The sequence below is a fragment of the Heloderma suspectum genome, chromosome 11 (genome assembly GCF_057233095.1).
Source record: "Heloderma suspectum isolate Gila_16-S chromosome 11, 16-S_ref, whole genome shotgun sequence".
Classification (NCBI taxonomy): Eukaryota; Metazoa; Chordata; class Lepidosauria; order Squamata; family Helodermatidae; genus Heloderma; species Heloderma suspectum.
The window spans coordinates 5,369,877-5,390,373 of NC_139468.1; positions in this window are offsets into that span (position 1 = coordinate 5,369,877).

The following is a 20,497-nucleotide window of genomic DNA, read 5'->3' on the forward strand; positions in this document are numbered from 1 at the left end:
ACTGACTGGCAGCGGCTCTCCAGGGTTTCAGGCAGGATTCTTTCCCCACCTGGAGAAGCCGGGGATTGAACCTGGGACCTTCTGCGTGCAAAGCAGGGGCTCTGTCACACTGAGCTATGGCCCCTCCATAGCTTCTGGCCCCTTCTGAGCTTCTGTGCACCCTGCCATGCAGTCTCCGCCTAGCCTTTGTGTAGCTGGTTGCTGTTTTTTCAGTTCAAACAAACAGATCTGCAAGTAGTGTGAGAGGTAGGGTGAGAGACATCCCACAAAAGAGAGGCATCAGGGGGAATTTGAAACTAAAATCTATTGTCCCCAAAGTTTAGTTACACACAGCTGGTATTTTAATGTACCTTAACCTGACACCACCAGGGCCAGTTCCATTGTTAACTTTTAGATCTTGTTCCTGTGGGAAGTAGCAAAGTGAGCAAACTGCATTCCATGTGTGTTTACAGTTGGATCGCATTTTTAATACTTTTGCTCCGCGGTGTCTGTGGTCCACTTCAGTAAGGCGAGGTGTGTTTGCACCACAAACAAAACTGCTTTCACTACCTTGTGTGATCAGTGTGTGATACGCTGTTCTCTACAGTTTCTAGAACAATGGGAACTCTAGTCCCATGAAGGGGAATTGGAGGCCTTGTTGCTAATTTGACTCTCCAGCTACACCCAGACTTCGGTTTGGTGTGCTCTTTACCCACCTAGGCATCTGTGATCATAGCGTGGCAGCAGGAAGCCCTGATGGAGAGGCGAGAGGATTCTGAAAACACACCTGCTCCCAGAAGCCCCACTTTGCTGCCACTGCCACCTTTTGGGCGGGGAGGGAGCTGGACACCACAGCTGTTAGCCATCAGCCCTGGTGAGGAAGTCCAGCCCATGTCCCCTTAGGGCAGGGGTCCCTGACATTTTTGAGTCAGTGGGCACATTTGGAATTTTGAGAGAATGTCATGGGCACTCTCACAAAATCGCTACCATGGGAGGGGATCTTGCCCATTCATAGAATGGCTTCCATGGTGGGTGTGGCCAGTCACAAAACACTCATTTGTCAGAAGGCAAACTGGTGAGGCTCGAGGGAAAGGAACTTGCCCAAGAACCTAAGTACAAAGCAGAGGTGGGGTCTCAGCTCCAAAACACCAAACTACTTACGTTAACCCAAATAAAGATGGTGTTGGAGGGCAGAACCTCGTGGCATCACATTGTCCCAGGTTTTTTTTTAATTAAATCTTAAGAAATAAAAATTTGGATGGGCAGAGAGCCTAGGGGACACCAAGAGAGGTATCTATGGGCACTGTAGTGCCCACAAGCACCATGTTGGAGACCCCAGCCACAGAGACTGCAACCATCTGTCTACTAGGTATAAGCTTTGCAACCCATTTCTTGGAAACGGACTGTTTCCCCCTTGGCCCTTGCAGCAGTCCTGGTGAGGCAGGAAGGCCAGGGAGAGGACGTCATGCACCGCTGTCTCCTCCACCTCACCTGCTGCTGCCCGGTGCCTCTGACAGCTGCTACCCCTGAGGGTACAAAGGTCTGGGCGCCGCTAATACCGGGACAGACCAATACCATCTGCTCAGGGCAGCAGCCATGGCAGCAAGAGCATGGGGTGGAGGGGGAACAGGACTCCGAACTAAGAGCTGCTTTCAGGGGAGCAGAGCCAGCAGCTGCATTCACCTTTGTCTGAAACCTTCGACAGCACCTGGCGTTTGGCACCTGTGATGAGTGGTGTGGTGGAGCCAGGACTCCCAGGGACGCAGCGCCAGGCCAGCACTTCCTGTTCAGCAGGGATGCTGACATTTTCTGCCCCCTCCCTCAGACTCCCCTGTTCCCTCTGAGCTCAGCTGCAGTCCTCACAGTAGATGGGCTGGGGGGGGGGGGGATAGATTTCCCCAGCATCAATATATTGTTCCCTCTTGTGATGCAGCTTATGGGGTGACCTGGTCTCGAATGGGCAACTCAGACCCACTGGCTTTACAGAAGACCTCCTCCTGGAGGAGACGAAAATGGCCAGAGCTGGTTTGTTGATATGGCTCAACCCAGCTGCTTGGATTTTTGGCCTCTCCTTGGGGGCGTGGCTACAGGGCTGTCATGATGAGCACCTGCACTTCAAAATGTCCCACTACACCACTCCCTGTTATTGTGAGGGCAAGAGCACGTGCCAGTAAATCTTATTTTGTTCTTGTAGACCTCTTTAAGAACCATGGCAATTGAGATTCACGGTATACAAATATCTTGAATGAATGATGCCAAAGATGTAGAATGTTTTTCCTAACTTGTGCCATTTCATGGTCCAAACTGCACCTGACTCCAAGTGCAACTTTGCATCTAATAGGCAGTTTTTTAAAAATGCAAATAGCCTCAGCTGTGGGGGAGAGGCTGATAATTAATGGCATCAGACAGATTTGAAGGGGGAAGCTAACCCTTTCCTCCCTGCTGTGACCCTGAAGAAAATCCCTGTTTGAAAGAATTTACTTTTGGGGTGAAAGGCCCAATTGGGGAGACACACACACTTTTTGGAACTGCAATACCTGACAGAGCGCCTCTCCCAAAATAAACCTACCCGTACTCTGCGTTCAACATCTAAGGTCCTCTTCTGGGTGCCTCCTCTGAGGGAAGCTCAGAAGGCAGCAACGAGGGAGGGGGTCTTCTCAGTGGTGGCCCCCCACCTGTGGAACCAATTCCCCAACAAGGCCTGCTTGGCACCAACAAAGTTGTCTTTCCGGTGCCAGGTTAAGACCTTCCTCTTCTCTCAGGCATTTGGCAGCACATAAGTTTTTAATCAGTCCTGGATCTGTCTTTGGTTATGACTGACTGTTCAAGGTTGCTTTTAGCTATACATTGTCTTTGTGTATATTGTCCGTGTGTTTCATGTAAATGGCTTTTAAACTTTGTATATTGCATTTTAATGTTCTAATTTCTGTAAACTGCCCAGAGAGCTTCGGTTATGGGGTGGTATAGAAATGTAAAAAAAAACAAAAAACAATTTTTAATTGGAGAATTTCATGAAAAGGGCATTGGGAATTGAGTTGGATCACAATTGCAGTGAATGGATGGTGGAGGAAGAGTTAAAGCATTTCTCATCCAAAGTACTAGGGCACAGATGAACATAGGAAACTGCCTGATACTGAGTCAGACCATGGGTCCCTCTAGCCTAGTAGTGTCAGCATTGACTGGTAGCAAAGGCTCTCCGGGGTTTCAGGCAGAATTCCTTCCTAGCCCTACCTGGAGATGATGGGGATCCAACCTGGGACCTTCTGCCTGCAAACCAGGCGCTCTACCCCTGAGCTACAGCCCCTTCCTTGTATTGGGTGTCTACATTACATGAATGTGTTGAAAAATCATGTAACAAAGCAACAGCTACTTCAGGTAGATGCAGCAGTTAATGAGATGTTAACCAATCATCATCATTTTATGATTATTTTATTGATTGTGTTCCAGAAGGCTTGGAGAACTAGGTATCTGAGCTGTGTGATTACTCCCACTGTTAATTCCCCCAGGGCCAAATGCACACTGAGAGTAATTATGGAGCCAAGATGGCACAGCTGTACCCCTGTACCATAATCCTTGAGACAGTTTGTCATTTTTTAAATGTTCCGTTGGAGTCAGTCAAATACAGCTCACCTGGGGGGAAAGGGAAAGGAAAAAGCTAGGACTTAGTTGGGGTCTATTTGATCCCAGTGTCGGACTAGGGAAGTGCTTTGAACAGGCAAAGAAAGGTGGAGTGTGCTCAGCCCCGCACCGAAGGGCAGCCTTTGTAGAAACGTTACTGCACTGAGTTTTCTCTGGCTTCATATTCATGTGGGTTTACTCTTTGATTGATTAAAAATACTATTGATGACATTGTTCTATATAACATTACTTCCCTTGATAGCTGCCCTAGGAATTCTTATCACTGGGAGTTCTTCCTGAGCTTTTGACGTACACATAAAGCAAACATTGACTTTTGAGATTAGTTGCTTATTCAAGCATCTTATTTACTAATGTATTATTTCTTCTTCCTTGGCTGTCTATGTGCTTCTACTACAACAGAGACAACAGGAAAGTCTTATGTGTTGCTACAATGAGTGGCAGTTTCGAGTTGCATTTATTTAATTTAAAAATATTTCTATACCGCTTCCCATTTTAAAATCCCAAAGTAGTTTATAACAAATTTTTAAACAATTTTGTTGTTGTTGTTCAGTCATTAAGTCATGTCCGACTCTTTGTGACCCCATGGACCATAGCACGCCAGGCCTTCCTGTCCTCCGTTCTCTCCCGGAGCGTGCTCAAGTCCATATTCATTGCATCGGTGATGCTATCTAGCCATCTCATTCTCTGCCGTCCCCTTCTCCTTTTGCCTTCAGTCTTTCCCAGCATCAGGGTCTTTTCCAGAGAGTTTTCTCTTCGCATTAGGTGGCCAAAATATTTGAGCTTCAGCTTCAGTATCTGTCCTTCCAATGAGCACTCAGGGTTGATTTCCTTTAGGGTTGACTGATCTGACCTCCTTGCAGTCCAGGGCACTTGTAAGAGTCTTCTCCAGCACCACAGTTCGAAAGCATCAATTATTCGGCGCTCAGCCTTCCTTATAGTCCAGCTCTCACAGCTACACATTGCTACTGGGAAAACCATAGCTTTGATTAGATGGACCTTTGTCGGCAAGGTGATGTCTCTGCCTCTTACTATGCTGTCTAGGTTTGCCATAGCTTTCCTCCCAAGGAGCAAGCGTCTTTTAATTTCATGGCTACAGTCACTGTCTGCGGTGCTCTTGGAGCCCAAGAAAATAAAATCTGTCACTGCTTCCATTTCTTCCCCTTCTATATGCCAGGAAGTGATGGGGCCAGATGCCATGATCTTCATTTTTTTAATGTTGAGTTTCAAACCAGCTTTTGCACTCTCCTCTTTCACCCTCAACAAGAGGCTCTAGATTTTCTTCGCTTTCTGCCATGAGGGTGGTATCATCTGCGTATCTGAGGTTGTTGATAATTCTCCCCGCCATCTTAATTCCGACCTGTGATTCATCCAATCCAGCGTTTCTCATTATGTACTCTGTATATAAATTAAATCAGCAGGGTGACAATATACACACTTGTCATACTCCTTTCCCAATTTGGAACCAATTGGTTGTTCCATGTCTGGTTCTTACTGTTGCTTCTTGTCCCTCATACAGGTTTCTCAGGAGACAGGTAAGGTGGTCTGGTACTCCCATCTCTTTAAGAATTTACCACAGTTTGTTGTAATCCACACAATCAAAGGCTTTAGCGGAGTCAATGACGCAGAAATAGATGTTTTTCTGGAATTCTCTTGCTTTCTCCATGATCCAGCGAATGTTGGCGATTTGATCTCTAGTTCCTCTGCCTCTTCGGAACCCAGCTTGTACTTCTGGTATTGGTGATGTCCATGTGTAGAGTCGCCTCTTGTGCTGTTGGAAAAGAGTGTTTGCTACGATCAGTGTGTTCTCTTGGCAAAACTCTATTAGCTTTTGTCCTGCTTCATTTTGTACACCAAGGCCATGCCTGCCTGTTATCCCGGTGATTTCTTGACTTCCTGCTTTAGCATTCCAATCCCCTATGATGAAGAGGACATCTGTTTTTGATGTTAGTTCTAGAAGGTGTTGTAGGTCTTCATAGAACCAATCAACCTCCGCTTCTTCGGCCTCAGTGGTGGGGCATAGACTTGAATTACTGTGATGTTGAATAGTTTGCCTTGGATTCGTACTGAGATAATTCTATCATTTTTGAGACTGTACCCCAGTACTGCTTTTCCCACCCTTTTGTTGACTATGAGTGCTACTCCATTTCTTCTAAGGGATTCTTGCCCACAGATATGATGGTCACCTGAATTAAATTTGCCCATGCTTGTCCATTTTAGTTCGCTGATTCCCAAGATGTCGATGTTCAATCTTGCCATCTCATGTTTGACCACCTCCAGCTTATCATTATAAAAACACAGCAACATTTAGACAAGTTAACAGTTAAGAAAAGCCAGAGTAAACAAGTCTGTTTTTAATAATCACTGAAAGCTCATGATCGTTGGTGCCTGATGTATCATAGAGGGGAGGTTGTTCCTCAGGTCCTTTTGGGGTTCAATTGCTGGGAACAGAGGGCTTAGAAGGAAGCCATGGAATGGAAAAGGAGTGAAACTTTGGTTCACAAGCAGACCTGTCTTTCCTTGAGGGCAGGAAGTTTTGCTGCCCGGTGTCTGAGATGCAGGCAATCATGCTGGCAAAGCAATGCATGCTGTGGAACAATGGGCCACTATGAGAAGAAGTTGCAATGCTTGTTACTCCCCACAGCTAGCAGCTCCATGAGTCCAGAAAGTTTCTGTATACCCTGATAAGGCTTAAGGTAAGATCAGCTGCCTAAAACTATGAAAAAGACTGTTTTTGCAGGTTTCTGTTCACCCAATATGGGTTTCGCAAATCTAGAACCAAATTTCTAGTTGACAACTGAAAAGGGGGAAAAGGCCAATCAGAAGGTAGGAGAAGTGTAGGCGAGTCAAGTGAATAAAAAAGAGACTGAACCCTAAGGAGAAGGACTTCAGTTCAGTTCCTTCTGTTTTTGTTCTATTTTGCATACCTCTAGTTTTGGCTAACAGATTTTTGCAAGTTTGGGGGCCCTTTGAGCCATAGTCTGCATTTTTGCCCTCTTTTTGAGAGAACAGGAGAGATTTCTTACTTTGACAATGTCCCTTCTTCCGTTTTTAAAGCTGCACCTGGCCATCGTTTCTGAACTAGCTTTTCGGGGCTAGATACCTCGCTCCTAAGCCGCTGATTCAGTTTTCTCCAGCTATTTTATTTTGCTCACTGGTGAGGCGTGGGCTTTGCCATACTTTTCATTTTAAAACCTTTTTTTTTTCAGTTTCTACTTGGATTAATTTTTCCTAACTGGACTTTGCTGAGTTCTACACCCTGGATTCTAGGAGAGATCTCTCTCAACCTTCCTCTGAATCCACAAAAGCCTGTTCTTCAGATCTCTGCCTGGGATAGATACCTTCTTTTTAATCCCCCCCCCCCCCGCCTTTCCTTTTCTTTAGTTTGGAACACAGTGCTATATAGTTAAAAGCTTTAAACATTGCATTTAACTAGTTTGGACTGGTGGAAAGTTTAAGTGGACCTAAGTAACAATTCAGCTGCTGCTACTTGGGCCTACTACTCTCCTAATATTGTTTTCTAACAGGCCTTAGCAAGGGTTAAACTGTAGTGTATTTGGCATAATATACACAAATATTTCTTTGGAACTATTGCATGTTTCACATTTTATTTCTGTATGTGGTGTTCTTTTGGGTTTACTCTGCTTTATAAACTATTCATATCATAAGACTTCCTGTGTGGTATGTTTCATTTGTTGAACAAGTTGAAAGAGTTCAACAAACAACTGAAAAAGCACTGTTTTTCCTGCTTAAGTTTTAAAATATGTTTTGAAACATATTGAACTTTTAAGTAGCCTTAAGTCAGCTCTGGTTACACTGTCTCACCCATTGGGGCAAAGACAGAACCTCATTTTCAGAGGTCATGAGTTTATCAATGCATTTGGGCATATGCAAATACTCCTTGGTCAACATAGAGGTGTAACAGCTGTGTTTACTTCTAGACAGGGCAGGGGTGTTGATAGGTTCTTAAAAGATCTGGGGCGCAGGCCCAGTACAGAAATTTGCTTGTACTTACACACAAAAGTCCAAGTCAAAGCAGTGGGGGTGGGGGTGTCAGTGCACCTCAGATAGACAGATAGATATGTGTGTGTGTGTGTGTATGTGTATACATACATACTTTAGAAGTGTGCACTGACATCCACACACACTCTTCAACTCAGACCCCGATTCAGTGGTTTGGAAAACATCCCACTTTTGCTCAAGCAAATTTGGAGTCAGTCCATTTCCTTTCAGTACCAAACCAGAGTCAAGGTTCGGAAAGCTAGGTCTTTATGCTTCTTGTTGACTATCATGGATTAAAAAAAAAAAAAAACTACCTTTTTACTCTTGGTCAGAATTGGATGATAAATGCAGGCACAGTACCACCTTAGGAAGGGATTACACCTGCCCAATGTCAGAAAAATAGGTTTGGAGGGGCTTTTTTTATGCTGTGTGCCTTTATATTTTGATTTTCTTTAAAGGGAACTGCCAATAACAATTTATTCCTTGGAAGAACTGGATGAAAATTTCAGGATTCATTGCCCTATCAGAGGAGATCATGTCTACCAAATTGCAGAATGAGAGACATAGGGGATTTTGTGCAAGGATGGCCATAACATTTTGAGGGTCTCCAAAAGAGGACATACTTATCTCCCTATGTTCCTTGTGGACCATTGTTCTGAAAATTACAGATAGCCCAGAGGTGTTCCTAAGTAAGAAACCAGCAAAGTTTCAGAAGGATAGGTGCAGTAGTTCATGGGGAATGGGACTTCTCCAATTTGGAGGAGAGAGTCATTTGCATTCTCTTCAACCTTACCCCCTGAGTTTTTGGTAATTTTTTATGACAATGCACAGGTCATTAGAGGTGTCCCCCAGGCAAGAAACCTGCAAAGTTTCAGAAGGATAGGAGCAGGGGCTAGGGAATTATGATGCTTGAAATCCAGTTTAAGACCTTTTCATAGTGAAGTGTGCTGGCACTGGAAGAATGGCCATCTCATGGTCCCATCCTTGCCCTCCTCCAAAGCACAGTGATGGAAGATTATTTATTTATTCATTTCATTTCTATACTGCCCAATAGCCGAAGCTCTCTGGGCGGTTCACAAAAATTAAAACCAAACAGCACACAATAAAACAATTTAAAATACATAGAACATTAAAACCAGAATATAACAATACAACCACAATAAAACCTAGCAGCAGTGCAGGGATTTAAAATACAGATTTAAAACAGCAAAGCTAAGAGTCTAGAAAGCTAAAATCCTAAAATGCTTGGGAAAATAAAAAGGTCTTCATCTGGCGCCGGAAGGAATACAATGTAGGTGCCAGGCGAACCTCACTAGGGAGCTCGTTCCAGAGCCAGGGTGCCACAGCAGAAAAAGCCCTCCTCCTAGTAGCCACCCGCCTCACTTCCTTTGGCAGGGGCTCACGGAGAAGGGCTACTGAGGATGATCTTAAGGTCCAGGCAGGCACATATGGGTAAGATCATGGTAACAATATGCCCTAGGAGTAGAACTGTAATTCATTGAACTACACGCCCGTCCTCCTCCTGCAGCTCTTAGTGAAACTAAAGCAAAATATGTTATTTTGAGACATAAAGACTGCCCAGTTCTGCTTGAGCTTCAGACTTGGTCTGAATTCAATATACATCCTGAAATATGCGCACATGTATGTATATATATGCATGCCAATTTAGAATTACTAGAATGTATTTACATTTCACCAATGTTAGCAGCAGGGGAACATGGGCAGGAGGGTGCTGTTGCACTCATGTCCTGCTTGTGGGTTTCCTGTGGGCAGCTGGTTAGCCACTGTGAACAGAATGCTGGACTAGATGGACCTTGATCTGATCCAGCATGGTTCTTCTTATGTTCTTAAATATAGAATGCCTCTGAGCATATGCAGAATGCCTTTCTTTCACCACTGAACACTTACACTCTCCCCGTACCAATTCCGCTCCCCTCCATCCAACAATCCCTCCTCATTCTACTATCCTCCATCAAATCTTCATAAAAAGAGATGTCCTGTTTTGTGCAACTCTTTCTCCTCCATGGTATGCACAAACTCCCATTGTATCTTCCTCTCCATAACTTCATTTGTGCCAAGACTTCACCAGCCAATGAGTCTGTTTTCAAAACTAGAGCTAAGTTATGGAGAAACTCTGAGCATATACTAAGTGTGTTTCCCTCACCACTGAAGCTAGAATTCATCCAAAATGAAAAACAAAAACAAAAATGACAAAGCATGCATAGGACTGGGCTGAAAGGGTAGTCAGTTCATTGGACTGGAACTCAGGGGCAGTGTATTAAGCCTGCAGTATCGTGCTCACAACCCAGGACTTATTTCTGAGTAAACATGCAGAAGATCAGGCTGCAAACCTTCCTGCAAAGGTAACTTGTGCTGGAATCCAATGCACACTTTCCTGGGGGTCAGCCTCATTAAACATAATGGGGCTTATTTCTGAATAGGCATACATAGGATTGCATAAATGAGCAGTATGTATCTCCTCTGCACTTCAAAAAATAAAATAAAATAGTAACTCCTACCTTTATTAAAGCTTTCTGTTCATAGGAATCTAGAAAGCTGCCTTATACTGAGTCAGAACTTGGTCCATCTATCCCAGGGTTGTCGACACTGACTGGCAGCAGCAACACTCCAGAGTTTTATTTATTTTTTTATTTTATTTATTTTTATTTATTGCATTTATACCCCGCCTTTTTTCCTCTTGCAAGGAACCCAAGGTGGCTTCCATTATCCTCCTCCTCTCCATTTTACCCTCACAACAACAACCCTGTGAGGTGGGTTGGGCTGAGAGTCTGTGACTGACCCAAAGTCACCCAGTGAGCTTCCATGGCCGAGTGGGGACTAGAACCCGGATCTCCCAGCTCCTAGTCCAACACTCTTGCCACTACACCACACTGGCTCAGTGTGGTTTCAGGCAGGACTCTTCCCTAGCCCTACCTGGAGATAAAGGGGATTGAACCCGGGACCTTCTGCATGCAAGGCAGGGGCTCTGCCACTGAGCCACAACCCTTCCTATTGCTGGTTAATGGCAACTGACAAACAAAACAGCCACAGATGCATCCCTCTGCAAGCATGTGAACCCACTTTTCTCAAAGACTTGGGTAAAGAGGAGAACGAAAAAACACACCCTCTTGTCTGTTTGTATAAAGTCGAATATGGTTCAGAACTTCTCTTGCCCGCCAAAGAGAATTCTCTTTAAGAGTTCCCCAAGATATGCTCTGGGTGGAATAAAGATGAGAAAGAAACACCAGGGCAGGGAGGGAAGACGACACCCATGAGAAAGGGGATTCAAGTGAACTGGAACCAAGTACCAAGCCTCTGCCATTCCCTCTAATAGCAAACTCCGGTAGCTGAGTGCTGGAAGGACTGAAGCCAAAACAAAGCTACCAAGAGCAGGAGGGAGGCATCAGCTACTTAGCAGAACCAAGTGTGTGCTGGAAGGCAGGGGAGAAGCAAGCAAGACAAAGGGCTTCTCTTCTAAGGGTTAGGACCACAATCCACTTAAGCACCTGTGCAAATGAAAATGGCGTTATTACATTTTTTGTCAGGCATTCTAATTACTTTTATTTCATGCATATTTCATGGTATAGATGGGAGGCAGCTGCCATTACACCCTTGTTTTCACAAACAGTCATAAGGCTGCCAACTTGCTTCTTGCCTTAACCGCTTCAAAATGCAAGTGGACGCAACACAAGGTGGAATGTTCCTCCATGCAAAAATATTCCTGCCCCACAGAAAGCTAGATGCCAGGGAGAAGGGGCCTGACCTAGCGGTCTTCCTGGTATGCCAGATTTCTACGAGCAGGGATTTACTTCTTTGTATGGAGAAGCATTCAGTCATGTCAGCCCACACCCCTGCACTCTGAAGTGGTACAGCCCTCCCCCAGGGTTCTCACCTCATCTGAGAATGGACACCTCTCTGTGATTTCAAACTGGGCCACTTTACCCGCTCATTCTTGGAAGCCAGAACTGAGCCTGTTCCAAGATTGGCCTGGAGCGCTTAACAACTGGAACAACTTTACAGCTGAAGCTGAACTGGAACGGAAACAAACAGGTTTGTGTCTTGACTCCCTGGCAGGTTTTTGATTTCAAGAGCTGGCAGTGACAGTTCTGCAAGCCAATATTATGCAACCCTTTTGTGAGGTGGGGTGGGGTGGGGGGACGGATGAGGTTATTTTCAGTCACGAACTAGTTTTTGTGTTTGGGGCAAAGATAGTAAAGATTGGAGGGGGAGGTGCATACGGCTGCCAACAGCTTTTCACAATGCACGGCCCCCAGGCATCTAGAGTGACTCGCTCAGGGGCTTGAGGAACCTGTTTTTGCAGTCCAGGAAGCTAGCAAAGGCCAGTTGTTATCGAAAAGAAGACAGGCCCCGATCCATGGCTGATGGCTGCCTTTGGCTTGTAGGGGCCACAGTGTCTGCTAACTTGCTTCTTGCCATTGGCTTCAAAGCCGGGCTGGCATGAAGCGTAGGTGTGGTTGGGCACCTTCCGAGGCCCACACCCCAGCAGGGCCCCCTGACAAGAGCCCCCTGGATGTGCGCCTCCTCTTTGCCATTGCAGCTGGCTTCTTCACCTGCCTCTCGCTCTGGCCCAGGCAATGGTGGTGGTGGAGCGGGAGAGGCCATGGCCGACCTGCAGGCTGGCTCTGTGCCTGCCAAGCAAACAAGGGGCAGCAACGGTGAGAAAGAGGATGAGACACAAGAGCAGCTGGGGACCGTGGCCGGGAGAAGGTGGGCTCGCTGAGGGAGGGGGCCCAGCGAGGGGGCCTTGCCCAAGCACCCTCCAAAACCTGGAGCCGACGCCGCTTCAATGTTTTTGGAACACCAAATGGTGCAGACTGGAAGGTGGCGCGAGACCTTCTAGGGCGTGTTTCCAGGTGATCTGGAAAAATACAAAGCTGCTCCTCCGCCAGTGGCTCTATTTTGCATCAAGAAGCATGTCGTTTGGCAATGCGCTGTGCAGTGTGGTGCGATTCAAGCACAAACCAAACCATTGCTGTTATGGGAACAGAGGAGTGCTGTTGTTGAGTCAGTGGCCGGCCTGAGTTGAGAGATGAAAATCCAGTGAGGAAGGGAGAGCAGAGCTCATAAGAACATAAGGAGAGCCCCTATGCTGGATCAGACCAAGGGTCCATCTAGTCCAGCATTCTGTTCACACAGTGGCCGACCAGCTGTCGACCGGGAACCCACATGCAGGGCATGAGTGCAACAGCACCCTCCTGCCCATGTTCCCCAGCAACTGGTGTGCATAAGCTTACTGCCTCTGGTACTGGAGGCAGTAAGCTTATGGATGTTGACTGAATTTCATCCAGGAAAGATCTCTACCCAAGATCTAGTGCCAGAGCTAGGCGAGGGCCAAATAACACATTCCTTTTGGTGCGCGGCCTTGAGCGCTGTTTCCACACACAGAGAGAAATTGTCATTGTGGGAGGCCTAATTTAACTTGGGACCCTAGTTAAGAGGGTGAGGGAGGCTTCAATCCTTTGCCCCCCCTGCAGCACCAATCCAGACTGGGGGGGGGGGGCATGCTGACAATTCATTAAAAAAAATGACCGTGCTCTATGTCAGAACTACACAGCTGAGGTAAGACGTTGTTTGGCCCTCAGGGCCTCTTCACACACTGTGTTTTTAAGATGTAAAGTGCGTGACAAATGAGTGATTGAAAATGCAAGCTCATAGTTGCACCCATCAGACAGGCAAGCTTCCATCTGAGATGGCTGTCTTGATTTATGGGATCTTAATTTATTAGGGCCCAACCAAGACAGAATTGTGGGCACTAAAGTGAGACAAAGCACAAATGGATCAGGTTAATAGTTTATGGATTGAAAATGGATGCAGAACCGTTTGTACTCTGGAAGCCCCCAACAGGGTATGAATGGCCGTTCCTCAGGCCTCGTGTTTCTCCAAGCTGGTCGTGCACAAATTGCTCCTTGAAGCACGAAGCCTGTGGACTGGATCTTATACGCTTTTCAGCCAGATGCCTGCCCCAGCTCATGAACTGACAGGCAACACCGCTCTCCCTCAGCACACACACTGAGGAGAAGGGGGGCTTCCTTCCCCCCTAGGTGCTCGAAGCATCCCAGCCAGGGAAACCAATTGCCTTTCCAGCGAGAGAGAGTGGAACCCTCCCAGCACATGGGAGAGATAAGATGCCACTCTGTATGAGAAAAGGGTGAGGTAACCGCCAGGCATATGTAATACCAGTTAAGGCCTGGTGTGAAAGGCCTGCTTTTAACTGTTAAGCTGTTGGTTAAGCCAAGTCACACAGGTCTATTACCAGCATGTAGGAACTCTGTGTAGTCCACTTTTTTGCACATGAACCAACTCATTACAACGGCAAACCCCAGTCTGTTGCATCATGTGTGGAAGGGCTCTTACTCAGTGGCTATACACCCTTTCGACCTTGATCAATAACAGACTGGACCCATTCACTGACTCATCCTTGGTCAGCCAGGACAACCAGTGTTTACCTCTGGAAGTTGAGAAGAGACAGGGATGGATCCTTTCCTGGGTATCCTCTGGCTACGTGACTTGATGCCCATGGGCTAATTTCATGGTGGCTGTCAGTCAAAGCCACCTCCTGCCAAGTGGAACAAAGCATGACCCAGAGCTCACATTGAGTTGTCCCTTCCTGGTTCCTGCTTGGCCCCTCTCCATCCCCATTGGCCAGGGCACGATGCTCTAAGGAATGTCAACAAGGGACGGTGACAGAAGGCTGGCATTTCCCCATCTTACTCAATATTGACTTTAGGTAGACCAGGGTTTCCAGTGTAAGATTCGTTTTCCTGTTTTATTGTGCGTCCTCCTCATTACTTTCTTTTCCCCACCCTGTTTATTTACCCATTAATAGACTTGCTTGATTACCTTATGGGGCTGGATTATGTTCCCTATTTGCACCTTCAAGGACTGGTTGTTTTCTTTTATGCTGCCTGCATGGTTTGGATTATGCTTACCGACTGCTAAGAGAGGCACTGAGGAAGAGAAAGGAGGACACTTCTCCCAAGTAGGCACTAGAGAGTGGAGGGTGCCTGCCCATTCTCCACGTGGCTAGCTAACTGAGGGCAGGCGGTGGCAAAAGCAGAGAAAGGGTAAGGGGCGCACGGTGCGGTGACCTACCCTGAAGGGCTGGCATTGACCATGGCCCTCATGTGATCATGACAGGTTGTTTCTCTGCTGGGTACAGGGCCAATGATAAAGTAAAAAGGCTGTATCCCAGGAGCGGGGGGAGGGGGGGAGTAGGCTCTTGCAACTCAGTGCTGATGCATCACCCCACCAAAGGTGTTGGGTTCATGCCCCGGTTATTTTTCATGGGACATTCTTGCTCAAGTGACCTTGCTGAGTTGGGAGGTCAGATACATTTTTAAACCTACAGTTAGCATTATTAATAATTGTTCTGACACCTGGAACCATCGCATAATGGGAGGGGAGGGCATTGTAAGAATCCTACCATGGGCTGTTATTTTTTGCTTTATTTCCGCTAAAGAGGGAGTGGTCTCTTGCCACATCAGGAAGGATTAATTCATCTTGTTTCAAAAGACTGGGTGAACATCAGTTCAAAGGCTTAGGGGAAGGGTATTTCTAAATATGGTTCAAATAGTTTTTGGACAATGGGTGAAACCAAGGAAGAAGCAGAGAGTGAGGGCTTTCTATTCCTATCCTTCCAACCCCAAAAGGTTTGAAAGGGAGGATGCAGTGTAAAGCACCTGGTTAGGAACTAGCAAATTTAGTCCTGTGGACCTTGGTCTCAGCAAATCCTAGCAGGGACCAACCACCCCCTCTGTGCTCATTGACCTTGCAATCTCTCTTAATCTACCATGGTTGCTAGTTTGCAGTGGGTGCTCCCATTGTGATGGGCTCTTGCTCATTTGATCGGATTCCGTATTAATATGCGCTCCACAAAGGACTGTGTGATGCGCCTACAGCATTCTGTGACGTTGCTTGACCTTTTGGCCTCGTTTGGTTCACAAAAATGTGTTGCTTCTTCTTCTCCTTCTCCCACTTCCTCCTCTTCTTCTGTGCTCATGGAGTCCATGGTATCCTATCCACTTAGGTCAGAGGTGTGCAGGCTTCAGGTTTACAGGACCTGCTTTGTTTTTTTACCAGAAGGACCATGAGATACAACAACCAGCTCCTGGTGCAAAGGCCTACACTTGGAACGAAAGAATTCTGAGCCCACAGGGTTGTTTTGAGTAGAGTACCAAAACTGAATGAGGCTCACAGCCGTCCCACACAAGAACCTACACCTGGTTACCCCAAGCTGTCTTCATTTCAGTAGCATTATTTACTACTGAATATCCACCTCAGCCGGCACCTGCAAGCACCAGCTGAGTCGTTTCCGTCCCCCCCCCCCACTGAGGGTGGGGGGAGTGGGGTGTGCAGGAGCTCAGCCAGAGCTTGCCGGAGCCTCTCCTGCAACCACCGGCTGGGCAGAGGGCCTCCTTCCCACCCCACTCACATCCCGATCTAGTGCGGGCTGGTAGCTCTGATGTCAGTGGGGCTGTGAATCCTCCCTGGCTGTCAATCAGAACCAGCCAGAACTCTAAAGGAGCTATCCGAGGTGCTGAACCCTATCCCCCACATGGGTTTGGCACCTTGGATAACTCCTTTAGAGTTCTGTCTGGTTCTGACTGCAACCCAGAGCAGATTCACAGCCCCACTGACATGGGAGCCACCAGCTTCCGTTGTCGTGATTGAGATGTGAGCGGGACAGGAAGAAACTCAGCCAGGGCTCGCAGGACTTGAGTGGGGAACCGCCATCGCTCTGATCTTTGCAGATAGCAAAGGCATTCCTGTTTGCCCTGCTCGCCTCCAACCATTGGCAGAGTGCTCAGAGTGGGGGGAAATCCCCATGTTATCTGTGATCAGTGGCGATTCTTCACCGCAGGGGTGAGGCTTGGGAAGGGGCCAGGGAGGGCCAGGGAGGGGCTCACAGAAGGTGCTTAACTCTCTGTGGGCTGGCTTGGGAATGGACCAGCATGGCTGACTACAGCTTTTATAATCAAGTTGTGGTTGGTTAATCAGGTGGAAGCGGGGAGGAGAAGTGGTCAATGGATGGTGGTATGCAGTTCTGCGGCCATGTATGAAGGCTTGGCCTGAGAAACAACATATCCTTGGGTGGCTCACTGTTTCGGACCGTAAGGCTGCACCTGCATTCCAAGCAAATGCATCAGTGCAATCGTTCAAGATTTTGGGTGGGGCCAGAAAGTCTGTAGGCTTTTCACGCTGTAAAGCCAGGTACACACAATCCACAAAGCCTTCCGTGCTTTCGACCATCTCTGTTGTGTCGTTCGGCTTACAGAAAACTCAGGTCCCCCACATTTTGCTCATCTTTTTTTCCACCTAGAAAATCTCTGCATGTAGATAATTGGGTGCAGGGGAGAAGTGTCATAGTGTATCCTTTTTTGCCTTGCTAGCTTTCTATGCAAAGGGTTCTCTCCACCCCACCCAACCCAATAAAGGATTATTCAAATATACAACATGCTCCCTACGCATATTTGGCAGCCTGTAGTGGCATGTTCCAGGAACAGTTTGATCATATCATCAGCTGTTGTAGAGACTGGCCAAAGTCATGCTTGACCAGTTTCAGTGGGAGCAGAGATAATTAAAGCTACATACTGGCAAACAGGACCTTCTATATCAGGTCCTCCAGATGTTTTTGTTGGAAAGCCTGGTGTTTTACAGCAGGGTTGCCTTATATAGAGAAAGTGTGGCAATGCAGCATTTAGTATTAGAGGCAATAAATGCAGGCTAGAGCCAGTTTAGAAGAAGTTCAAATCAACTTACTTTATTAGTGCTTTTATACACATAATCAGAGAGGGCTATCCAACACTGGTTAACTTCAAGCACCCCCTAAAGCTGGGTGAGTGTAAGCAAGCGAAGGCATGAGATATAGTTACTTGCTTCCTTCATGGAGAGAGCTGCATGGTGCTTGTTGCAGAGGTAAGAGGAGAAAGAGGACGAAGAAAGGCAAAGGAGCAGGCTGTCAGGAGCGCCCTAGCTGCCTCTTGCAGTCCCCACCAATAGCCAACTCAGGACACAGACGATAAGGATCCTTTCCAAGGCTTTATTCCTTTATTACTTTATGACTCTTTCAGATACTAATCACTCGCGACTAAGCAAGGAACTGAACTAGGGTAGATAGCAGAGTAGCCTAAGCTCCAGGTAAGGCAGTTGGTCACCGTTTGAAGGGGAACCACGGGAGGACTCTGAACTTATGGGCTAGGGAGAGATCCTCCCTCTTTCCCTTGGGTCCTCGGGATGCTACCGTTGCTTGAGCGCCAAAAGAGCAGAGTGCCTCCTTTCCGCGCCCTCCATCTGTTGTTGCTCCCTGCGTCTGCACCAAGCGTCCAGCAAGCCCCCCTCCAGCGCTCTCTCGCTGACAGGGTCACTATCTATCCCAGGAATGCTGGCAGGAGGAATCTCTGCCAGCTGCTGTGCTTGTGAGTGATGAGCGCGCTCCTCTCCCACGGATTGCTGTTCCTCCTCAGAATCATAACTGCTCTGGGGCTCTATGGGCTCAGTTTCCACCCTGACATCAGAAATAGGAACTGATCAAGCTACAGGACTTTCTCTATTGCCCCCTAGTGTCTAGAAGCATGCAGAGTTGTTCCTGTTATCCAGCTTTTTTGCTCTACAGCTCCTATCAACCCTAGCCAGCATAGCCGATGGTGAGGGAAAATGGGAGTTGTAAGCCAAAACTTCTGGAGGGCCACAAGTTGCCCACCCCTACTCCATATAGACCTTGTCTTGAACATAAGGAGAGCTCTACTGGATCAAAGCAAAGGTCCATCTAACCCAGCATCCTGCTCCCCACAGTGGCCAACCAAATGCCCCCAGGAAGATGCAAGCAGGGTCCTTCCCTGTTGTTGGTGTCCCAGCACCTAATATGCAGTAGCATATACTGCCTTTGAACATGGAGGTTCTATACAGCCGTGATGGGTAATGAACAATGATAGACCTCTCCTGCTCCCCTATGAATGTGTCTAATCCCCTTCATCTATCACCATCACCGCTTCTCCTGGTAGCCATTTCCATAAGTTAATGATAAGTTGTATGAAGAAGTACTTCTTTTTATGCAGCCTTTCCCAACCTAATGTGTTGGATCACAACTCCCATAATTCCCAGCCAGCATGCAAGGAAGAAGTGTGGCCATGCCTCTGGGAATTATGGGAGTTCCAGCCCAACACATCTGGAGGGCACCAGGTTGGGGAAGGCTGCTTTTATGTGTCCACCTGCCCCGCCGAATCCAGTGCCCATTGATTTCATTGGATGGCATTGATGGCTAGTATCCAGTGGAGGTTGGGGGGGGGGGGCTGATGTCAGTGGGGCGATGAATCCACTCCGGATTTCAGTAAGAACCAGTCAGCATTCTAAAGGAGCTTTCCAAGATGAGCTCCTTTAGAGTGCTGACTGGTTCTGACTGAAACCTGGAGCGGATTCACCACCCCACTGACATCAGCCCCCCCCCAACCTCCACTGGTTTATAGTTTGTGGGGAGCACCTTGGGGAGCTCCTTTAGAGTTCTGACTGAAAGCCGGAGCAGATCCACTGCCCCAGTGACATTGGAGCCACCAGCCTCCACTGTTAGTGTCATGACAGAAGGAGACAAACTCACATTTCCACTTGGGGCTGATTTTGGTTTCTGGATTTCCAAATGGTCTCTGTGTTTCCTCCACAGCAATAGTTGTTCTCAGGATGGATTTTTTTCCAATCCTAATTGATTTTACAAAATAAACATAAATGTGTATCTGAGAAGGAACTCCGCTATGCTTACAATCAAAGTGGCAGAATCGAGATAAACAGAAGGGGAGCGGGGTGAAGATGAGGGAAAACAAACCAAATTCTTTCACTACTTGTCTTTATTCATCCTCTTTAGATCTGCAGTCTACAAATTCATTTGTAGACCACAAACATCTACAATCTTTAACCAGCAAAGAAAAGGCACAAATGTGAAACTTTTCTGCACTGTGCCAGAGAGCAGTACTTTGACCTTTCTGTCACCCAAAGCCAAGGAGAATACAAGTGAAGCGGAGCCAAAAAGGCCGAAAGCACAAGAGGTATTGTGGGTTATGTGTACCTGGCTTTGCAACATAAAAAGCTTACGGAATATCTGGCCCCACCCCAAATCTTATAGCTTTGCACTGACGTAGTTGCTTGAAATGCAGTTGTTAGGTCATGGTTTGTAACGCTGAGCCACTCAAGGACACGCTGCGTCTCAGAACAAGCCTTCATATCTGTCTGCAGAATTGCAGCGGATTAAACCACACCCATGCCACAATTTCTCTTCTACAGCCCCCCCCCCCCATCAATTTGACACAACCTGATTATAAAAGCTGTAGGTAACCATGTGGATCCATTGGGGGGGGGGGGAGAGAGACTGTGTTGAATCCACATCAACAAAGCAGTTCTAGCAGTTCCCATCTCCACCAGGAGCAGGGTCTTTTGTAAAGCGAATGAGTCTTAGTCACCCATTCAAGACCAAGCCACCCCAAAATATTTTGCATTACAACAGAACCAAAATATTGTTGCTGGAAAAATTCATTTTCCCTAGCTTCTGTGAGGATTGTAGCTAAGAACATGAGAACATAAGAACTTAAGAACATAAGAAGAGCCATGCTGGATCAGACCAAGGGTCCATCTTGACTTGCATTCTATTCACACAGTGGCCAACGAGCTGTCAACCAGGAACCCACAAGCAGGGCATGAGCGCAACAGCACTCTCCCGCCCATGTTCCCCAGCAACTGGTGTACAGAGGCTCACTGCCTCTGGTACTGGAGGTAGCACAGAGCCATCAGGACTAGTAGCCACTGATAGCCTTTCCCTCCTCCATGAATTTGTCTAACCCCCTTTTAAAGCCATCCAAATTGGTGCCCATCACTACAT